The sequence below is a fragment of the Petaurus breviceps genome, unplaced genomic scaffold, assembly GCF_028583685.1.
Source record: "Petaurus breviceps papuanus isolate PSGF00001 unplaced genomic scaffold, PetGlider_PUasm1.0 151, whole genome shotgun sequence".
Classification (NCBI taxonomy): Eukaryota; Metazoa; Chordata; class Mammalia; order Diprotodontia; family Petauridae; genus Petaurus; species Petaurus breviceps.
In genome coordinates, this window is record NW_027185712.1 from 4,600,352 (window position 1) to 4,624,835 (window position 24,484).

The 24,484-nt window shown below is 37.6% G+C and overlaps 1 pseudogene; it reads left to right on the forward strand.

Moving 5' to 3' along the window:
- The first annotated feature begins 518 nt into the window (after nucleotides 1-518).
- LOC138153207 (cyclin-dependent kinase 9 pseudogene) overlaps nucleotides 519-24,484 on the forward strand; it is a 153,893-nt pseudogene continuing 129,927 nt past the window's right edge.

Sequence of the window (24,484 nt, forward strand, 5' to 3'; positions counted from 1 at the left end):
TTTAAGTTATTTTTTAATTAATTCAAATTATCAAAAACAATACATATAGTTGCCACCAGAAAACACTCCCTGCCATATATGTCTAAAAATCTCTCTCTCACCATTCTTTCAGAGTGACTATAATTCTATCATTAGAGAGTTATTCGTCAAAATTATATGTTTAGGCTGCTCCAGCTTCCACCTTCCCCAATCCATGTAAAAAGGGGACTCTAAACAAACTTTGGGGCTGCAGAACCCACAAAATGACACAGAGAAGCTAAGCTCCCACCAAGGAAAGCCAGGCAGGCCAGCAGGAATCAGCCAGCACAGTGCTCTGGGAGCTGATCCCAGCCCAACTCCAAGGCTTTAGCCCCAGGGCGGGCCTGAAAAGCCCTCAGCAGGAGGGACTCCAGATCAGCAGCAGCTGTGGCCATTTCCAGATTTATGAACACATAGATGAGAAGGACAAAGTGAGAGGTCAGTGCAGTCTGGACTTTGGGACCCAATAAGTGGGAGTGTGTGGCTTTTACCCCTAGGGCATGAAGCCTCCGAGATGCCAGCACAGCCAGCCAGCTCCACTTGGCAGCTTCAGCTCCTGGTCTGCAGAGTGTAGGGGGATCAGGCACCAGTCTGAGGAGTAATCGCTCTTGCGATTAACCTTCTTGGATCTGGATTGCAGTTTTGGTTGGAGGTCCTGGGGTGTGTTTCCAGCATGTCAGAGTGTGTGGAAACCTCATAGAGGGCACACACATAATACCTCCAGCAGCTGAGAAAACCCCAGTGTTTGTGATGAAAGCTCCCCTGTATGGTGGCAGAGTCCTACCTACTGTGTCAAAAAGCCCAGGGGTCAAGTGACTGAGGGGTAACATGACCAGGCAAAGGAAACAAAGCAGACAGAAGATTCCAACATTACACTCCTATTTCGGGGACAAAAAGGAGCAAAGCACGGAACAGGAGGAAGACAGTGAAGTCAGAACTCCAGAACCAAAAGCTTCAAAGGAAAATACGAGCTGGTTACAGACCATAGAGGCCTGTAAGAAGCAGATAAGAGAAGTAGAGGAAAAATTGGGAAGAGAAATGAGAACAATGAAAGAAAATTATGAAATGAGAGTCAACAGCCTGATTGAGGAAAATACTATCTTAAAAAATAGACTAACTCAAATGGCAAAAGAGGCTCAAAAAGGAAATGAGGAGAAAAATGCCCTAAAAAGCCAAATTTGCCGGATTGAAAAAGAATCTCAAAAGCTCACTGAGGAGAATCATTGCTTCAGAATTAGATTGGAGCTAGGGGGCCAGGTGGCTCAGAGAGTAAGAGCATTCGCTCCACTGTTAGGATGACCTGGAGATTGAATCCTGGGCTCAGACACTTAGCACCACACCCAGAAATAAATGGCCGTGTATCCTTGAGCAAGTTACTTAACCCTGATTGCTTAAAAAAATGTATTAGATTGGAGCAAATGGAAGCTAATGATTTTATGGGAAATCAAGATGCTGTTAAACAGATCCAAACAAATGAAAGAATAGAAGGCAATGTGAAATATCTCATGGGAAAAACCTGGGAAATAGATCCAGGAGAGATAATTTAAAAATTATTGGACAACCTGTAAGCCATGATCAAAGTAAGAACCTAGAAATCATCCTCCAGGAAGTTCTCAAAGAAAACTGCCCTGATTTTTGAAAACCATAGGTCAAAATAGAGGTTGAAAGAATCCACCAATCACCTCCTGAAAATGGTCCCAAAAAGAAAACTCCTAGGAATGTTATAGCCAGGTTCCAGAATTCCCAGATTAAGGAGAGAATTTTACAAGCAGCCACCAAGAAACAATTTGAATATTGTGGAAACACATTCAGGATAACCCAGGACCTGGCAGCTTCTACACTGAGGGATCAAAGGGCTTGGAATATGATATTCTGGAGGTCCAAGGATCTGGGATTAAAACCAAGAGTCACCTTCCCAGCAAAACTGAGTATTATGTTTCAGGGGAAAATATGATTATTGAATGGAATAGAGTACCTTCAAGCATTCTTGTTGAAAAGAAAATTTGACATTCAGATAGAAGAAGCAAGAGCAGCATGAGAACATGGAAATGTAATCATAAGGAACTTATCAAAGTTGAATTATTAACCTTCCTACTTGGAAAAACAATAATTGTAACTTATGAAACTTTTCTCAGTAGTTGAAGGGAACATATATATATATATAAATACATATATGTATATATACATACATACATACATATATATGTCTATATATGAGGGTATATGGGCATATGAATACATATGTGAATGGGTGTATATATGGTTACAGTTATACATAGATAGAGGGCACAAGATCAATTTAACAGGAAGGGATCATACTTAAAAGGTGAGATTAAGAGGTGAGAGAGGAATATAATGAGAGGAGATGGGGAGAGACAGAATGGGGTAAACTATCTCATATAGAAAAGACAAGGGAAAATGGATACAATGGAGGAGAAGAATAGGAAGGCAAAAGGGTCTTTTAATTTGGATTGAGGAGGGAATGAAATACACACCAAATAGGGTATCTCACCTTCCAGGAGAGTAGGGGGGGAGAAGATGAGAGGGGGGATGATGGAAGGGAGGGCAGGCTGAGGGGGAGGGAAGGTAGAAGCTCCCAGGTTTGAAAAGGGATGGGATCAAAGTAGAGAATAGAGGAAAGTGGCCAGTGAGGAGGAAGTGGGGGGGGCAAGGAGGAGCCTGGAGTGTGGGTGGTGTGGTGGCAGCAGCTGCAGCAGGGCCCCGCCTGGGGACAGCACGGTCCGCCAATGGGGTGGCAGGAGGCAGGGACAAGGCTGCCATAGCCAAGTAGTACGACACGGTGCAATGCCCCTTCTTCGACGAAGTGTCCAATGAAGTCTCCAAGGCCAAACACCAACAGACTGGCAAGAAGGTGGCCCTGAAGAAAGTGCTGATGGAAAATGAAATGTAGGGGTTTCCCATTACTGCCTTAAGGGAGATCAAGATTCTCCAGCTTCTCAAACATGAAAATGTAGTTACCCTAATTGATATCTGTAGGACTAAAGCCTTTCCCTACAACTGCTGCAAAGGCAGCATCTTCCTGGTGTTTTGATTTCTGTGAGCACGACCTTGCTGGGCTGCTAAGCAATGCCCACATCAAGTTCACTCTGTACGAGATCAAGAAAGTGATGCAAATGTTGCTCAATGGTCTCTACTACATCGATTAGAACAAGATTTTGCATGGAGACATGAAAGCTGCTAATATGCTCATCGCTCGGGATGGGGTCCTAAAGTTGGCTGGTTTGGTTTGACCCAGGCTTTTAGTCTAGCCAAGAACAGCCATTCAAACTGCTACACTAAAAGAGTGGTGACTCTCTGCTACCGGCCCCCAGAGCTGCTGCTTGGAGAGCTTGACTATGTCCCCCCAATAGACCTTTGGGGTGGAGGCTGCATCATGGCAGAGATGTGGACCCATAGCCTTATTATGCAGGGTAACCCAGAGCAGCACCAACTGACCCTCATCAGTCAGCTCTGTGGTTCCATTACCCCAGAGGTGTGGCCCAATGTGGATAAATATGAGCTCTATGAGAAACTGGACCTGCCTGAAGGACAGAAACGGAAGGTAAAAGAGGGGCTCAAAGTCTATGTCAAGGACCCTTATGCACTGGACCTCATTGACAAACTGCTGGTGCTGGACCCCACGCAGCCATTGATAGCGATGATGCTCTCAACCATGACTTCTTCTGGTCAGACCCCATGCCCTGGGACCTCAAGAACATGCTCTCCACTCACAGCACTTCCATGTTTGAGTACCTGGCCCCACCCCGCTGGAGAGGAGGAGGGCACATGCCCCAGCACCCGGCCAATCAGAGCCGCAACACTGGGGCCGCCAATCAGAGAGAGTTTGACCAAGTGTTTGAAGGGCACATACAAGATTGGTCTTTTTGGGGTTGGGTTGTTGTTTTTTATAGATATGTGTGTGTGTGTGTGTGTGTGTGTGTGTGTGTGACTATTATGTTGCTGAGATTATGGAACATTTTTAATTGTTTCCCATTGCACATATATATATATATATTTTAAACTATTGCTCTAGGCATCAGGGATCCTAGCTAGCATTTAGTCTGCACTGGATTGGCTTCAAGCTAGCTAGTAGGGATGGAGCTAGACTGATGGAAGGACATTGCACTGTCTGCGCTCTGTCTCCAGGACCCACGTTTGTGGATGACATTTGGCACTGTATTCCCCTCTAGAAGAAATTTCCTTTTTTTGAGGGGAGCAGGCATAGAGTATCCCCAGGCTGTCCTATTTCTGGGTCGTCCTCGAAATCCTATAGGCTTCTTTTCCTTCCTCTGTTGGTCGGAGGGTTAGATTATTTTGGGTAACCTTGGGACCTCTGTTATTAGAAAAATCTCTAACAGACCCTTTGAGTCTTGTCTATGGAGAGTGTTCCTGTTGACTGATGGGAAGATCCGATACCCTGCACTGTGTATTCTGGGAGATACTCTTCCGTGGAGTGAACCCCTGTGAATCCAAAGGAATCAGTTGGGTCTGATCCCTCCTTGATCCCACTGTATCTTGGAAAGCAGAAGAGCAATTTTGGTTTTCTTTTTAGAGGAATTGTATCATGTTAACCTCCATTTGATTTTTGCTTGGCAGCACTGGTTATAAATTTTAAAAAAAGTAGAGAATAGAACAAGTGGGAGATGGGATAAGGAAGAGGGAAACATAGTCTTTTAGAATATATCTACTATGTTATTGTTTTGCATTAGCCACACATGTACAATCTATACTGAACTGCTTATCTTCCCACTAAGGGTGGGTGACAAGGGAGGAAAGAATGAATCTTGAATTCAAAGTTTTAAAATCAAATACTCAAATATATATATGCATATATGTATATATGCATATATATATATATACTATAATTAATACTATTTTACATGTAATTGGGAAATAAGATATACAGGCACTGGGGCATACAGACTCACTGGAAAAGTAGAAAGAAATATGGGAGAGAGCAAATTGGAGGATGGCATACCCTGTGGGACTGCTATTTTGGGGCAGCGGGTAGGGGAAAAATGGGGAGAAAATTTGTAACTCAAAATCTGGAGGAAATGAATGAGGTAAATCAGAAGTTAATAAAGCATTTGAAAAAAATAAAATAAAATTATATGTTTAAGTATTCCTCTTGGGAATGCAAATACTTTAGGTGGTTCAAGGAAGTGAAGGTAAAGTCAACATCTTGATATAATATCAGCTATTATCACTTCATCATGGATTGATGTTGATTTATCAATTTAGGAAGCAAAGAAGGTGCAGGAATAATAATAAAATAACATTTATATAACTGTTAGGAGTAGAGATCTAGTGTGAAGTAGTTAATAGTAAGCTGACTTCTGAATCAGAAGACCTGACTTCAAATTGTTTGTATCATATACTTATTTTGTAGTAGAAGATGAACCCCTTAATCTCTCAGTTATCTATGTGTGTTGTTGTTGTTTTTTAATCTTGAATCATTATCAGTTAAAAACTGAGCATATAGGAGGCAGAGCCAAGATGCAGCAAAAAGCCAGGAAGTTGTCTGAGCTCTCTCCATTTTCACTCAGAAGCAATGTTACATCAAATCTCTAAACAGATTCTGGAGTAAGAGAACCTACAAAAAAGAGAGAGTGAAACTATTTTCTCACTTAAGATAACTTAGAAAGATTTCAGGAAAGGTTTCTCTCACATGGTTAAGAGGAGAGCACAAGCCAGCACAGACAGTGTCTGGGCAAGCCAGCAGGAGCTTCTTAACCACAGCTGTAGTGTCAACACAATATTCACAGCATCTATAGTGGCTATGAATATGCCAGGACAAATCAGAATTGCAAAATACAAAAGACTTCTCACATGGAAGACAGAACCAAAACATTTATTCAAACACCAGAAAGTCAAATCCCAACACCAGAAAGCCAAATCCATCATAGCAACAAAGACAGCTACACACAATAACAAGGAAAGAAGCACTGCCATCCCGAAGCCTTCCACCTGTTAGGGTCTTCCCATAAATGAATATTCACAGAATGCTTCCTGCTTCTTCTCTCTCCCTCAGCTCTAACTGCCCTCATCAACTTTCAGCTCTGTTCCTCCCTTCTGACTCCACCCTTCCTGTTCTATCCATTCAGCAAGCTCTTCCCACCACAGACTCCTGTGATTCAGATTCTCATGTGACTCAAGCAGGTCACATGGAGCTATTAATGGATGGGAAAATCTTCCCATTAAGCAAAAATACATTAACAATAAAACAGCTCAGATTAGCAAGCAAAAAGCCTCAATCCTGGCTCAGCAGGCCAGCATGAGAGTAGGCCAGCTGTGAGGCCTCCAGCCCCAGGGCAGAAGATAGTTTGCAGCCCAGAAATCAGGTGAAATGGATGGGAATAAGCTGGACCACCCCAGTGCAGTGAACAATCCACCAGTACCAGAGGCTCCAGTTCAAAAAGTCAGTAATCAGGACTCTGAAGCCCAGAACAAGAAACTTGGGACAGTGTTCCCTGTACCCCAGTAGGAGACATGGACTTTAAAATGACCAAGAAGCCAAAACAGCCATTGACCATATAAAGTTACTATGGTGACAGGGAAGATCAAAACACAAACTCAGAAAAGAACAACAATGTGAAAATGGCTACATGTGAAGTCTCAAAGGGACATGTGAATTTGTCTCAAGACCAAAAACTCTTCTTGGAAGAGCTCACAAAAATTCAAATAAGAGAGGTAGAAGGAAAACTGGGAAAAGAAATGAGAGATATGCAAGAGAAAGTCAACAGCTTGGAAAAGGAAGGACAAAAACTGACTGAAGAAAACAATTACTTAAAAAATGTATAAAACAATATATTGATGAAAACAATTCCTTAAATAGTAGAATTGCCCAAGTGGAAAAGGAGGTAGAAAAGCTAACTAAAGAAAATGATTACTTAAAAATTAGAATTGGGCAAGTGGAAGCTAATGATGCTATGAAATATCAAAAATCAGTCAAACAAAATCAAAGAAATAAAAAAATAGAAGAAAATGTAAAAAAAAAATGCCTCATTGTAAAAACAATTGACCAGGAAAATACTTCTAGAGGAGATAATTTAAGAATTTTTGGACTACCCCAAAAGAAGCCAAGAGAGAGAAGAGAGAAAAGGGGGAATGTGTCTGGAAAGCATCTTTCAAGAAATTATCAAGGAAAACTGCCTTGAAATCTTATAAGAGGGAACTTACAACCTTGAGACCACATGTGGCCTCCTAGGTCTTTGGATGAGGCCTTTTGACCGAGTCCAAGTTTTATAGAAAAAAATTCTTCTGTTAAGGGGATTTGTTTTGTGAAGTTTAGATTCCATCAAAGGGTCATATGTGGCCTCAAGGCCATAGGTTCCCCACCTCTGTCTTAGAATCAAAGGTAAAATAGTCATTGAATGAATCCACTGCTCATCTCCAGTAATAGATCCTAAAATGAAAATACTAGGCAACATCGTACCAAATTCCAGAATCATTAGGTGAAGAAGAAAATACTCAGTCTTAAAGAAACAATTGAAATATCATGGAACCATGGTCAGAATTGAACAGAACTTATCAGCTTAGGTATTAAAAGATCAGAGGCTTAGAATATGATATTCCTGAAGCAAAAATCAGCTACCCAGCAAAATAGAGTATAATCTTTTGGGAAAAAAGATAGACATTCAATGAAATTAGTCCTGATGAAAAGCCCAGAGATGAACAGAAAATTTGATCTACAAATAAAAGACTCAAGAGAAGCATAAAAAGGTAAACAGGGAAGAAGAAGAAGAAGAAGAAGAAGAACAACAACAACAACAACAACAAGAAAACATGCTATTCAATAAGTTTAAACTATTTACATCTCTATATGGGAAGAAACTTATAACTCTTAAGAACAGTAGCTTTATTAGGGCAGTTAGAAGGGGTATACAGAGACAGATGGTGTGCTTATAAGTTGACTTTGATGTGATGATTAAAAAAATAGTTAAGGGGTAAAAAGAAAAGGATTGTACTGGGAGAAGAGCAAAGGGAGAGTCAGAATAGGTTGTTACACTATATAAAGAGGTGAAAAATAGTTATTACAGTAGAGGGAAAGAAGGGAGAGGGGTGAACATTATCTGAACTTTATTCTCATTAGATGTGGCTAAAAAAGGCAAAAACATACACATTTAGTTGAATATAGAAATCTACCTTACCCTACAGGGAAGTAAGAGGAGAAAGAGAAAAGAGAGGGAATAGATAGAAGGGAGGTCCAAAGGAAGGGCAGAAGTAGGAGGGGAAAGGTTAAAGAAAAGGGAGGTGGGGCACTAGAATGGAGTTTGGCTTGAGGTAGGCAGTAGTCAGAATTGAAACACTGGGGAGCAGGTGTAATGGTAATGGAATTTAAAGATTTTCCTGTATTGGCTTGGTTTTCACTTTGAGTGCTGAAACCCAGAGCTCTCCAAATCCCACTTGTGGGAGGGACTTTTTGACTTGAAGAGAGAGGGCTGAACTGGGAGGAGCCAGTGCCATGGATCTGGAGAGAGACCCAAGCAGAGAAAAGGCCCAGGCAGAGAGAGGCAGAAGAATTTTGAGGAGAAGCATCATGGAGACAGAAAGAGGATTTCTTAGGGCCAGTTAGAGCTGCCCACGACTTTTGAGAGCTGCCATCTGGAGCTGCCAAGAACTGAGGAGGAATTGTTGTGATGCCAGTGTCTTGTCTGTCTTTTTTGATGTTGTTTTGCCAGATTCATCTGCTGGTAAAGCACAGTGCTATTGTTGCAGAGGTCCTGGAACCTTGCTGTTGGTGCAGAAGCCCTGAAGAAGGATTTTCTTGTTATATGTTTACAGAAATCCTGGAAGAGGGTCTTGTTGATGTTTTCTGGGGTCCTGAGACTGCTCTTTAGGTAGAGAGTGAATTGATGAGGACACTGGCAATGTATATGTGGCTTTGTTAAGCTTTGTCTCCTCAGGAACAGAGATTGCTGAGAACTTGCCTTGTGCCAAGATGAAGAAAAGCCCCCCTTTGGGTATTAAATGCTGCAATGATATCTTACCCTTGTTGTTGCTCAGGGGCAGATGGCCTTTGAGCGCTCCATTGCCCCTTTTTTAGAAGGTGTTTGAAGTTAACCCATGATAATTGTCATTCAGTTGTGATCCAAGGGTGGGAAATTTTTGAATTTTTTGTGATTGACCAAATGAATGTACTTTGTTTATGATTAGAAACTAATCAACATTTGAGAAGAGAGACTTTGTGATTGACTAAATAAATGTACATCCCAGGGGTGGAATAGTACTCAGAAATTATTGAATTGAACTTGGCGAATGCTCTATTTTGATTTTCTCTGTTCTGTGTATGTTTTGCCTTAATTTGTCACTGAATAAAATAGAGAGTTACTATGTTAGAATTCCAAACTTTGGAAGTTGCCTCTGCTTGGCATCACAGGAGGGACAGGATGAAAAGAGAGAAAAGAATAAACCTGGGAAGGGGGGGATAGGATGAAGAGAAAGACACATTTAGCAATCATAACTGGGAATGTCAATGGGATGAAATCTCCCATAAATCAGAAGTGGATAGCAGTGTGGATTAAAAAAAAACTGTAATTCCACAATATGTTGTTTACAAGAAAGACATCTGAAGCAGAGAGATATGCACAGAGTAAAGGTAAAAGGCTGGAGCAGAATATATTATGCTTCAGCTGACATAAAAAAAAACAGTGATAGCCATCCCAATTTCAGACAAAGCAAAACAAAACATAGATCTAATTAAAAGAGATAAGGAAGGAAATTACATCTTACTAAAAGGTAACTTAGAAAATGAAATAATATCAATTATAAACATAAATGCATCAAGTGGTATAGCATCCAAATTCTTAAAAGTGATATTAAGGAAAAAAAATTGACAGCAAAACTATACTAGTTGGGGGACCTCAACCTCCCCTTTTCAAAACTAGAGAAACATAACCATAACATAAATGAGAAAGAAGTTAAGGAAGTGAATGCAATTTTATAAAAGATAGATATGATAGAACTTTATAGAAAACTGAATAGGGATAGAATGGATTTTTTTTTCTCATCAGTAAATAATGCCTATGCAAAAATCACCTATATATTAGGGCATACTAACCACCCAGTCCAATGCAGAAAGGCAGAAATAGTAAGTACATCCTTTCCAGATCATGATGCAATAAGATTACATCTATAAACTAAATAATCTAACACTAAAGAATAAGTGGGTCAAATATCAAGTCATAGGAACAATCAATAATTTCATTAAAGAGAATGACAAAAATGAGATAACATACTAAAACTTATGCAAAGTAGGCAAAGCAGTTCTTAGGGAAAATTTTATATCTCTAAAATATATGAATAAAATAATGAAAAAGAAGATCAATGAAAAATAAAGGGAGAGATTAATAAAATTGAATTTAAGAAAACTATTGAACTAGTTAATAAAACTAAGGGCTGGCTTTAGGAAAAAACAAAACAATAAACTAGGTAAAGCTTTGGTTAATTTGATTAAAAAAGAGAAAATCAAATTATCACTATGAAAATGAAAAAGGTAAATTCACCATCAATGAAAAAGAACTTAAAACAATAATTAGGAGCTATTTTGCCCAACTTTATGGGAACAAATATGACAACCTAAGTGAAATGGATGATTAGTTACAAAATATAAATTTCCCAGATTAACAGAAGAGAAAATAAAATATTTAACCCTATTTCAGAAAAAGGAATTAAACAAGTCATCAATGAACTCTCTAAGAAAAAAAATTCTTCAATGTCATATGTTTTTCCAGGTGAATTCTACAAACGTTTAAAGCACAATTAATTAAATACTATGTAAACTATGTGAAAAAATAGGTAAAGAAGTCCTATCAAATTCTTCTTGTGACACATATATGGTGCTGATTACTAATCAGGAAGAGTATTTCTTCATTAGAGTTTCCAGTATCAATGTACTCATATGTTTACTACCTACCCCTAAGTTATTAAAAACCTAACCTCTATTTAGTTCACTTTTCCCATCTGTAGAATTGGGATAATGATAGCACCTACAACCCAGAATTTTTGTGAGGATCCAATGAGAAAATGCTTATAAAGCACCTAGTACAGAGCCTGGCACATATATGTAATATAAATATTAGCTACCATCATGAGTTATCATCACCCAAAATGACACCATGGTTTGAGGTCCCGAAATTAAGTTTATCTGACTCATATGTGACAGTCATATGCTATAAGGACTCTCTCTTAAGCAAGCCATAGAAGTAAGATAAAACATTTTAATTCATTTGTTGAATGAGGACCTTGAGAGGACCAAAATGACATGACAATGGCAGGTTCAAGATACAGTTCGTCCAACTGTGGCTCTTCAGACAAATATGAGCTTGTAAATCCCACAGGTCAGGCACAAATACTCTGTATGAACATTTGGAATGGAGATTTCTCTAAATTTTTGCATCTTACATTTCTTTAGAGCTATTACAGCTCTGCTTTGCTCATGGTGCACAGGGTCTTCCTTCATGCAGATACATCCAATGGATGGTCCTGTGCCGGTATCTTACGTGTCTCACAATCCATACCAAAGTTCTAGATAGATCTTGAGAATGTCCTTGTATCACTTCTGAGTGCTGTATATTTTCCTTGTGTGAATTCTCCATCTTCTTGGCAAATGTATGTTTATCATTTAAACAATGTGGGCAGCCCATGAAAATTATGCTCTCTTTCTTAAGAGTTCCAGTACTTGGCAGTTCAGCTCAAAAGAGTACTTCAGTGTCTGGTACCTAACCCTGCCAGGCAATCATCAGCATCTTCCTAAGACAACTCAAATGAAAGCAATTAAATTTTATGGCATGGTTCTAGGAGACTATCCAAGCATCACAGAAATGAGATCAGCAAAATAGCTCTGTAGACCTTCAGTTTGATAGGCAGTCTAATGCCTTTAAGACACATTCTTTCAAAACATGTGAAATGTTGAGTTTGCTCTGGCAATGCATACATTAATGTCATCGTCTATGTGTACATCCCTAGAAAATATACTGTCAAGTGATAATCATTAAATATCAAATTCGTCCAAAGTCTAGGTTAATCAGACTGCTTTGCTTTGTTTTAAAATGTCCTTTCCCGTATCCACAACTTGAAAGATCATATAAGATTGGGAATAGTGACAGGATGCTTGGAAATTCAGAAATTCTCTTAGTGATACATTCCAGATAGGGAAGACAGAGACATCCTAAGAATATAGATCTCCATTATCTTGTCATTTGTCCTGTATTCATGTAGACATCATAAATCTGAGGGATTGTGCAAAAACATATAAAATCTTTGTTAAATTTTGTATCAGGCAGTCAGAACTTAGCTTCTGACTACTTATATACATAGAAGTAAGTTTTGTCTAGCTTAAGGGAATACATGGAATAAATACTCAAAAATATATCACCTAGACTGTTTGTATTCTTAAGCCAAACTTTTCAGGTTAACACAAAGTTAAGTGAGCTTATCCACAGCATTCACAATTTTTCTACAATGGTCACACATATGGATGGTTTGGTGCTAGCTTGTGAAGAATCTCTGTTTTTTTGGTTATTTGTTAGGTCAAAATTATTACAAGTGGCTATGGAAAATCAACCTCAGAGGCTGCGTGGAATACACAATTATTTGTGAACAAAAAGGCATGCACCAACACTCCATCCACCTTTTCAAGTTAAATAATTTACCATCAGGACCATTTTTGTCTTCACTGAAGGCATTTGACACATCATCTAAAACATCATGTTAAAAAGCATGAGAATCAGTGTACAGCCTTCCTGGATTCCAATAATGAATGGGAAAGCAAAATAACATTTCAGTTATCCAGATGAACTTCTCTAGGCAACCATTTTTCACCATGATCTTCCACAGGCTCTCATGAATGACAGTATCAAAAGCCTTGGTGATATTGAGAAACCTTATGTACATATCTGTGTTCTGCTCTTGATATTTCTCCTGGAGTTATTAGACAGCAAACAACATGTCCACCATTTCTCAGCCCTTTCTGAAGTCACCCTAGCTCTCAGGTACATGACCCTCTTCCAGGTGAGGATTAGCTGATTAAGGAGGACTCTGACAAGAACCTTGTGAGAAATGAATAAGAGAGAGACTTTTCTGGGATTGTCACAGGACAACTTATGTCTTTTCTCTTTGTGGAGATGCACAATGGAGGTATCCTCTTGCCATATAACCTAGAAGATTTCAACTAGCTTTGTATAATCTGTAGACACACTGTCTTTTAAATCTTTGCTGGAATGGAATCAGCACCATGAGCTTTGTCACATGAGAGAAGCCTAATGGCATTTTAAATCTCTTATTCAGTTGAAGTTTGCTTACACTGATCAGTGTAACTCCATCAATTCTGAGTAGTTGAGAAGGAACTTTGGCCTTTGGGACATCATAGAAGTGATTTGGATCATTACTATCAGTGTAAAAATGAATTACATCTGCCTTCTCACTGAGCCAAGAATCCTGCATCTCTCTAAGCTTACCTTGCATTTTATTTCTGTTGGAGTTAACTGTTGCCTTTTTAAGAGATGGGCGATCAATCTACCACACTGGTAAATCCTGTGTAGTTCTAGTTTTTCACTTAGTGGCTTGCTAATTTCCCCATTATTTTCATAAAATCAAGCCTGATGTTTGTGATTGTTATGGACCAGATGTGGAAATATGGTGCCAAATTCTGAAAGCTGCCCACTTTTTTTCTTCTCTACTGTTGCCAATTATATTTTGGTTCAGCTTTCCCTCCAAGTCAGCAACAAAAAGAGAGAAGCACTCTATCTATGGACTTTGAGTCTTCTTTATCTTGCCTTGGGGTCTGTGCTTTTTTTGAATGCAAATGTTTAGCTTTGAGAGGATACGTCTATGATTAACTCAACACTCTGTGTCATATCTTGCCTTTGTCATTGTCACATCCTGTGTATCTCCTCTCCTTACAATGATATAGTCTATTAAATGCAAATGTTTGCTTCAAGGGTGCATCCTTGAAGTTTTATTGCATTTAGGTAAATGGAGCTCATGTTTACCTTCCAGATGGGTGTCATTTAACCTTTTTAGGTCTCACTGTTCTCATCTATAAAATCAGGGAGTTTATCCAGGTAATCTAGACATTCCCTTATGAATGTTTTGTTTTGGTTTTTGTTTTTTTTTTTGAGAAAGGAAACACAGAGAAACCATTCAAATCTCACATCCTTTTCAAAACTCATCTTCTTGGACAGTTATAGAAACCTTAATACATTCCTGGGCCATCTGAGAAGATCCCATAAGCTCCTGACTCCCAACACTAATTTTGTTATAAGAATAGAGCCAAATGGGACCATTAATTGTAATTCATTGCCATTATTTTGCAGACAAAAATCTTGAGGCTAATGGAGATTTATTGACTTGCTCAAGATCATATACACAGTCTAAGTGGCAAAGTTTGGACTGGGTGTTATCCATTTCTCCTTGACAACTAGTCCAACCTTTTGTCACTGTGCCAAACTCCTTCAAGTATTTACATATGCATTCTCTATACTAATAGATACAGAAAGAGATTCTGGTTTTAAGGCTGATTATGCTAAGTGTTTAATATATTTTCTTCTCATTTTCTTGGATGTATATATTTTTTTTGCCTTGTATATATGTTCAAGTTTTTTAAAGTGATTTTTAGCCTTTCTGTCTACAGAGACATGTCTTACTTTCCCACTTCACTGATTACTATCACTTGACACAGATCCTATTATTCAGAAATCATTTTCATTAAACAGAAATTGGATAAGGGGGAGGGGACAAAGGAAGACGGAAAAAAGTACTGAGAATTTGGTTGAAATGATATCAATAAGAAGAGCACATTGATTTGGATTATGTCACTTAATAAGAATTATATGTCTGGGTTAATATGAATAGCTAATCTCATCCACTAATGGAAAAATTCAATATTCCTAAAAGACTGTCAAGAAATAGAACATAATATTCTTCTCTTAAGATACATTAACTATTCTTTAAATGATTTCAAATTCACTGTTCATGTTTTCATTATGAATTAAAATTCTTATCATTAACTCAGTATAATTTTCCTTTATTTGGTAACTCAAGCTTCTATTTCCATGATCTTTTTTTTGTATTTCTTCCTACCAAAAATTTAGAGATCTATCATTCCACTGAATAACAAGGAGCAATTTGATTAAGCAAATAGGATATCAGTTATAGTCTGCTGGGGAATTTATTATGAATCAGTCAAAAATTAGGAAAAAAAATATTTGAAATTTGTATTTATTTTCTAGTTTCAAAGGCTTTATAAATTATGGTTATATTCCTATATTCTCTATGGATATACTATAGGTGGAAAAGAATATATATTTATGATGGCCACAGTTAGTCATTCTCATAATCATCATCATCATCAAATTTATAACGTGCTTATGACACGAAGATAGGAAGTTTTATTAGAATCTCGTGAGAAGCTGAGTTAAATAAGAAAAGGGTTACAAACATTAACATAATTATTACTAATGAGGCTCTAATCTTTTTGGATAATATACATACTACATGAAGTTCATTATGCAGGCACAGTAACAATCTTAGAATACTCAACCCCCCTTCAGTATTACCCTAGACACATTCTTATCGGGACTTGAGTGCCCCAGGGCTACTGTCTGTTCCTTGATAGATCAAATCCACCTGCTGCTGCGAGCTCCTTTCCATTCTTCATTATTTTTAGTATTATCTAGGGATAATCAGACCAGGGTCTGAGCTTTTTCTCAAGGCTACTGCTTCAACTTCCCTGGTTCTCCTTATCAACATTCTTGTTCAGCAATTTTTGCAGTTCTATAGAAACTTAACTCTTTTATGGCAAGCTGGGTAAAAAGGGCTGACTAGAATAGAACAACTATATAGAAAGACTTCTAAAGTTTCAAAGTCACACAATTTCTAGAAAAATGGAAACTTAGGCCTAAGGCCTAAGGACTTACTTACTTTACAGATAGTCTCTGAGAAACCACAGTTTTACCTGTCCCATACACCCTGGACTGGACTCGAGGAGTCAAGGTCTCAGAAAGAAAGGGGAGGACATGAGAGGTGCCTACCTTCTGCCTCCCAGAAGCCCATGCCACAAAGGGAGGAATCCTAAGGATCTAGGAAGAAGCCTGACATAAAGAACGGCAGAGCATGGTGGAGGCTGGTGCCACTGGGCGGGGCAAGCCACTTCCAGTTCCAATGCTCCTGAGAAAACAGTGCTGGTGCTGTACCTCATGGTTCCCTGTCCCTTTCCAGGACGTTGGGCTCTAGGTTCCTTCTGGTTGCTATTCCCTGAGGGCCAAATTTGAATGCCAGGGGTAGAGTCTACAGTAATCTGGAAAAGACTCCAGGGGCATGTGACCCAGCTCAGCATCCTGAGACTCAGAATCACAACTCTGCCCTTAAGGAGCTTACATTCTAACAGAGTCTGGGAGACGTGGACCCTGCCCAATCCCCAGGCCAGGGTGCATGCAGAGGCTTCCACATTTTCCGAGATGTCTGTCAATAACATTTTTCTTGATAAAGACTCAAAAATGTGTTTGAACAAACATTATTAAACATAAAGAACTGATTTTTTAAAATTTATTTATCCAACCATTCATTCATTTATTTGCTTATTTAGCTATTGCTATATATCTGTGATTTCCTAGATGTATTGGTTGTAACTAAGAGCCTTATTTGAATGGGAAACTGATAAAGTGATTGACCCTTAGACAGTCAGCTGGAAGATGACAAGGGGCAGACTTGAATTCCTATGGTGCTGATTCAAAGGCCTTCATTGCACTCAGTACTCTCTACTTCCTCTGAGGTGCTTCAGATAAACAAAAAATAATAGCAATTTCCCCCAGGAAGTTTGCATGTTGCTTGAGGGAATCAATGTATGCAGAAAAGTAAGTATAAGGAGGGAGGGCTTTACTACACCTATGATAAAATGCCAAAACCATTGTCCTATTATTCTCTTGTCTATTCCAGAATGTCAGGTTTAAAATAATAGAAATTCATGAAATATAATGGCATAGTGGATAGAAAATTAGACCTCAGAGCCTAAACCAGGTAGACAAGGGTTCAAGTGAAACTCTGGACAATTACCACCTTTTTTGACCCCTAGGCAGGTCACTTCTCAGTACTCTGAGAAACCTTCTAAAAACTTGAAAGTTGGAGAGAAGTTTCTAACTTAAATTTGTTACATGAGGTTTTCTCATGCGGAAGATTTCTTTATGAATGAAATCATAGGTCCTACCTATTTCCCTATCCTATAGTGAAAATATGAGTATCTCAACTCTGTCCCTAGATGTTGCAAATACTAGCTCACCATGAACAGCATGAAAGAGTTCATAAATTTTCTTTCTTTTTTTTTTATTGTGTGAACAATGAGTAGACAGTGGAAGCCTTTTTGCAACAATGATGTTGTACACAGGACTACCCATCAGATTATTGAACTAGGAGTCAGGAGACCAACATGTTAACTGTGGTTCTGATGAGGTTTGGCAATATGGTTCAGCAGGAAGTTTGATCTTTGTGTAAGACCAGAAAATCTGCGATTCAGTAGGGAAAGAATTCAGCCCAGTCCAACTTGGAGTCGGACAGCTGGCAAGGGTCCTTAGGGGATCTGCAAGCTTAAAGAAGACACAGGCATAGCTTTTAAAGAGTTAAGGCTATTCATTAGATATCAATTATGCTGACCAGTTGAGAAGAGGGTGGGATTAAGGAGGAGTTAAGGTGGGGCCAGTGTTTAAAGGAACATGCATTTTTAATGTACCTGCCCAGGCGTATTGCCCATGATTCACTGGGAAAAAGCCCAAGGGGGGGGTGTACCTGGAGGTATGGTTTTATGCTTGAAACATCACTAAGTCAGCTAGTGGTCAAGGGCTGACTGAGAAGTGCCCAGTCTGCCACCTATCAGTGTCATGTTTGACAGGATTAATGTCTGGGAACCAAGGTTAACAGAGACTCAGTATGTGGATAATTGCTTAAGGAGTTAACATAGAGATAGGGTATTGAAGGATTCATGGGGGCAGCAGGGCACTATACAAGGGGGAGATAATAGCTGCCTAAGCTGGAATGTTTATAGATACTTTTGTGAAGGATTGATAGGTGTAGCTTGTTATTGTTCCAAGCTGAGATAAACAATTCATGAGTTGTTGCTGGGCAGAGTTCATGCTCTAAAGCTAGGCAGGGTACAGGTAGGGGAAAGGGGCAGGGTTAATGCTCTGAGACTGGGGAGGGGGAAATGTGATTTTACAGACTGGTTTTACAAATTGATGTTACAAATATAGATCGAAAGCACCCCATCAGTTCTATTGTTCATTACCCATGTAATCATGAGCAAGTCACTTCTAGGAGTGGACCATACACACCCATAAAAAAGTGGGAATAAATGATGCACTAGATTATTTCCAATGTTCTTTCTAGTTTTAATATTATATTTATAAGTCACTTGATATAACATCTTTTCTATGAACAAAATTTAATAGTGGAAATGAATAACTATTCTAAGAAATGTTCTCTATGATATTCTGAGTAGAACACAACAATATAGGCCCTATTTTATACTCAATATCATTCTTTTGAGTATGATTGTGTCTAGCTAATAATCATGCAACAAAAATTACATACATACTATATGGGAGGTGTTTTACTGAGTGTCCTAGGGAATATAAGGATGAAATAAACATGATCACAGCCCTAATAGCATATTTATTTTGGTACAGAAGATAAAACATAGGGACAATTAATAAAGAACTACATTGTGTAGCCAGAGGAGTCTTTTAACCACCCTTTCCTCGGCCTGCTTCCTTTCACAAAGTGCTGATATACTTACAATTTAAATTGCAACCAATTTTAATTAGAAACAACTACTGAAACTCTAGGAAGGTTACTGATGTGCCACACTTATAATTCTACCTTTCTCATGTTTTAATAGGTTTTTGTGGCTTAATTTTAGAGACTTACCCGACCCCCTTCCACACACACACTTTTGGTACTGATCCATGTTTACTGACCTCATTTCTTAACTGGCAGTGTTACAGCTGCCACATTTTAGCCCTCACTGGTTCTGTGCCTTTATAACAAGGGCCATATCCCACAGCTTGTCCAGACTACCACCCAGCATGGTCCTCTATGAGATGATGGTTGTGAGGGAAGCTGCATCACCAAATTGCTGTTCATCTGTCCATATCTTCTTATGCTCTGCTAGACTTGATCAATCAACCATTCTCACCTAACCTAATATTTCTGCTTACCATTCATCCTGACTCCACTCTTATATTTCTTGTCATATGTAATTAGTATCAGATGAATAATAGGTATATTATAAAAAAAAGAATGCTCAGAAGGAAGATAAGGATAGATGGAGAGAAAGGGGTCATATTCAGAGATGTTCCAGCATGAAATAACAATTTTCTATGATACTGAAGATATAATTGTATAACTTCCCAGATTTTTCCTGTTCTCTTTGTCATTCGCCTTCAATTTTGTAATTCCCCTGGAAATATTCTTTGCCAAGTTAAAAATATTCTTGATTTTCATTGTGCTAGATTTCAGTTCTCTTTCTGCTCTGATAGTTTTTCATCATGTCTATAACCGATTAACTAGATCATTTTAAATCATACATATTAATATACCTTTTATTACAGGTATAGTAATTATGACTTGACACGGGCAACATGCTTTTATAAAATTTTAATTGCCTTTTGTTCTTCCTTGAGGTAGGAAGGATGGGTCCTTTTTTTAAAGTAACACTTTCAAAACTTGAAGTAGTCTTGATTTAAACCATAGGTTTACATGGCTCAGAAAAGAAAAAAAAACAGAAAATATGTGGTGGGTCCCTTTTATACTAACATTGTTTGATCAAGGGTTCTCTGCCTTGATTTAGAATTGATTTAGGAAAAATAGAGACAGTGAGAAATCTCCCAACTTAACAATTTTATTTAATTTATGTCCCCAACCCATTTCTAGGTTGGATAGAGAAAGATGAACAAAAATTACCATGCCTTTCAAAATTTCCCAAGGTGATTTCAGGTCACATTGATGGAAATTTTATTCAACATGAAATGTAAAAATATACTCTAGATTCCAGAATACTCACCACTAAGGGATCCTTCTTGGGCTTGTTTCTCTTTTCAGGTTTGTTTTATTGCTGTTGTGGTTGTTGTTTTTTGTCAATAAGCATTTATTAAGTAACTCCTGTAGGCCAGGTACTATGCTAAGCACTGTGGATGCATAGTCAGTGCATCAGAGTAGCCCTTTTGGCAGTAGAGTTTGAATGCTTGGCAATTTAGTTTGAGAAAGGACCTCAGGGCCAGGTTTCTTACTGTGCCAGGCAATCTTTAGAATCTTCCCAAGATAATTCAAATGGAAGTGCTTCAGTTTCCTGGCATAACACTGGTAGATTGTTCAGGTTTCACAGGCATTCCACAATGAGATCAGCATAGACCTTCAGTTTTTATATTCAGTCTAATACTTCTCTCTCTCACACTTTCCTTCAGAACCTCCCCAAAACTGAGCTAACTCTGGTAATAAGAGCATCAACCCCTTTATCAATGTGTACATCCCTGAAAAGTACAGTGCCAAAGTAAGTGAACTTATCTACTGCATTTAAAACTTCTCCGTTGTTATTGTCATTATAATTTTAACCAATGGTTTCATGCCTGGATGGTGAAGTGTTGGTTGATGAAGCTGTGTTTTCTTAGTGTTAATTGTAAGGCCAAAATTAGCACAAGCATCAGAGAATCCATACTTTTTTGAATCTCATCTTCAGAAGCTGCATTAAGGGCACAGTCGTCTGCAAATAGAAATGCATGCATCAATACTGCCTCCACATTGATCTTAACTTGGAACCTTTACTTTTTTTTGTTCCTTTAAAAAATAATTGATTTATTTTGTTTTAGTTTTCAATATTCACTTCCATAAGATTTTGACTTTTTAATTCCCCCTCTCTTTCTTCTCCTCTCTCCCCAAAAGAATGTGCAATCTGATATAGGCTCTACATATAAATTTATATTAAACATTTTCATATTAGTCTTGATGTAAAGGAGAATTAGAACCAATGTGAGGAACCAGGAGAAAGAAGAAACAATACAAAACAATAAAAGAAAAAGAGATCTACATTTAAACACCAAAGTTATTTCTGTGGATGTAGATTCATTTTCCATCATGAGTCATTTGGAGTTGTATTAGATCCTTGCATTGCTGAGAAAAGCTAAATTTATCATACTTCGTCATAACACAATGTGTCTGTCACCATGCATATTATTCTCCTGGTTCTGCTCACTTCACTCAGAATCAGTTCATTCCAGTTTTTCCAGGAGTTTCTTTTTTTTTCCTTCTTTTTTGTGATTGTGTGTCTTTCATTCTTAAAGACTATGAAATTAGAAAGATGATTCCATGTTTTTTTTAATTTTTTTGGTCTTTATTAATTTGTTAGTTTACTTTTAGTTTACAGGATTCAATTCCACAATTCCTTGAGTTTAAAATTCCCCCTCCAACCCTCCATGGCAGCATACAATCAAGTATAGGATCTGCAAATAGTTTCACATTAAACATAAGTCAGGTTATAAAAAAGGATTGTATTGGATGGAATGAACAGTGGGAAAGAGGAAATAAAACCAAACAAGAAAAAAGACAGAAAGCAGGTAGTTTGCTTCAATCTGCATCCAAACTCTGTTCTTTCTAGTTCTTTCTCTGAATGTAGGCATCTCTCTCTATCATGAGACTTTTGGAGTTGACTTGTAACCCTGCATTGCTGAGAAGAGTCCAGTTTATGAAAGTTGGTTGTCACACATATGTTGTGTCTGTAATTGTGCACAAATTTCTCCTGGTTCTGCTCTTCTAATTCAGTATCAGTTCATATATGCCTCTCCAGGTGTATTCAGGTTTTTCTTAAGTCCAGCTGTTTGTCCTTTCTTATATCACATTAGTTTTCCATTACATTCACAAACCACAACTTGTTCAGCCATACCCAATTGATGGACATTACCTCAATTTCCAATTCTTGGCCACCACACACACACACAAACACACACACACACAAACACAGGTGTTATAAATATTTTTTGTACATGTGGGTCCTTTCCCCAATTTTATAACCTCTTTTCAATATAGACCTGGAAATGGTATTGCTGGGTCAAAGGGTATGCACAGTTTTATAGGCTTTTGGGTATAGCTCCAAATTGTTCTCCAGAATGGTTGGACCAGTTCACAACTTCACCAACAATGAATTGGTGTTCCAATTTTCCCACATGTTCTCCAGCATTTGTCATTTTCCTGTTTTGTTATGTTAACTAATCTGATAGGTGTGATATGGTGCCTCAAAGTTGTTTTGGTTTGCATGTCTCTAAATCAATAGTGATTTAGAGCATTTTTTCATATAGCTATAATTTCTTCCTCTGAAAATTGCCTCTTCATATCCTTTGACCATTTATCAATTGGGGAATGACTTGTATTCTTATAAATTTGACTCAGTTCTCTATATATTTTAGAAATAAAGCCTTTATCAAAGACACTGACTGTAGAAATTGTTTCCTAGCTATCTGCTTCCCTTCCAATCTTGGTTGCCTTGACTTTGTGCAAAAAATTTTCAGTTTAATGTAATGTTCTCTACCTCATGTTTGGTCATTAAATCTTCCTTTATTCATAGATCTGATGAATAAACTATTACTTTCTCTCCTAGTTTGCTTATATTATTAGCCTTTATATCTGAAATATCAACCCATTTTTACCTTTTCTGAGTATAAGGTGGAAAATGTTGGTCTGTGCCCAGTTTCTGCCATAATGCATTCCAGTTTTCCCAGCAGTTTATTTAGTTGAATATGGAGTTCTTATCCCACAAGCTGGAGTCTTTGCGTTTGTCAAATAGTAGATTACTATAGTCATTGATTATTGTGTCTTGTATACCTAATCTATTCCACTGATCCACCACCCTATTTCTTAGCCAGTACCAAGTGGTTTTGATGATTGCTGCTTTACAACACAATTTAATTTCTGGTACAGCTGGGTCACCTTCCCTTGCATTTGTTTTCATTGATTTCCTTGATATTCTGAACCTTTTTTTCCTCCAGATATTTTTTTTTCTAGCTTTAATTTTTGGTAGTTTGATTGGCATGGCATTGAATAAGTACATTAATTTAGGGACAATTGTCATTTTTTATTATATTAATTTGGCCTATCCATAAGCAACTGATATTTTTCCACTTATTTAGATCTGACTTTATTTGTGTGAAGATGTGTTTTGTAATTGTATTAATATAGTTCCTGGGTTTGTTTTGTCAGGTAGATTCCCAAATATTTTAATGTCTACAGTAACTTTAAATGGAACATCTCTTTCTATCTCTTGCTATTGGGATTTGTTAGTAATGTATAGGAACACCCAGGGTTTATGTGGGTTTATTTTATATCATAAAACTTTGCTAATTTGTTTTTCTTAGGCAGTTTTGTATTTGATTCTCTATTTCTAAACATACCATCACATCATCTGCAAAGAGTGATAGCTTAATTTCTTCTTTGTTCAAATTCCTTCAATTTCATTTTCTTCTCTCATTGCTGAAGTTAACATTTCTAGAATAGTATTGAATTACAGTGGTGGCAATGGATAACCTTGTTTCACCCCAGATCTTACTGGAAATGCTTCTAGATTATGACCATTACATATAAGGCTTGATGATGGTTTTTGATAGATGCCACTTATCATTTTAAGGAAGGGCCCTTTTATTCCTGTGCTCTCTCACGTTTTTTAAAAGAATGTGTTGTATTTTGTCAAGTGCTTTTTCTGTTTCTACTAAGATAATTGTAAGATTTTTCTTTAATTGTTTTTTGACACAGTATATTATGTTAATAGTTTTCCTAATATTGAATCAGCCATGCATTGGTGGTATAAATCCTACCTGATTATAATGTATTATACTGGGATAAGTTTCTGTTATCTCTTTGATAATATTTTTATTTAAATTTTTGGCATCTATATTCACTAAGGAAATTGGTGTGTAATTTTCTTTCTGTGTTTTGGCTCTTCCAGGTTTAGGTGTTAGCCCCATATATGTATCACAAAAATAATTTGATAGGATTCCTTCTTTGCCTATTTTCCCAAATAGTTCATATAATATTGGAATTAATTGATCTTTAAATGTTTGATAGAATTTACTTGTAAATCAATCTCTCCCTGGAGATTTTTTCTTAGGGAGTTCATGGATGACTTGTTCAATTTCTTTCTTCTGAAATGGCATTATTTAAATATTTTATTTCCATTTCTGTTAATCTGGGAAAATTATTTTTGTGAATATTCACCCGTTTCTCTAAGATTGTCAAATTTCTTGGCATAGAGTGGGGGCAAAATAGTTCCTAATTATTGTTTTAATTTCCTCTTCATTGGTGATGAATTTACCCTTTTCATTTTTGATTCTGGTAATTTGATTTTCTTCTTTCTTTTTTGTCAAATTAACCAAAGGTATATCTATTTTATTATTTTGTTTTGTTTTATTTTCATAGAACCAGCTCTTAGTTTTATTAG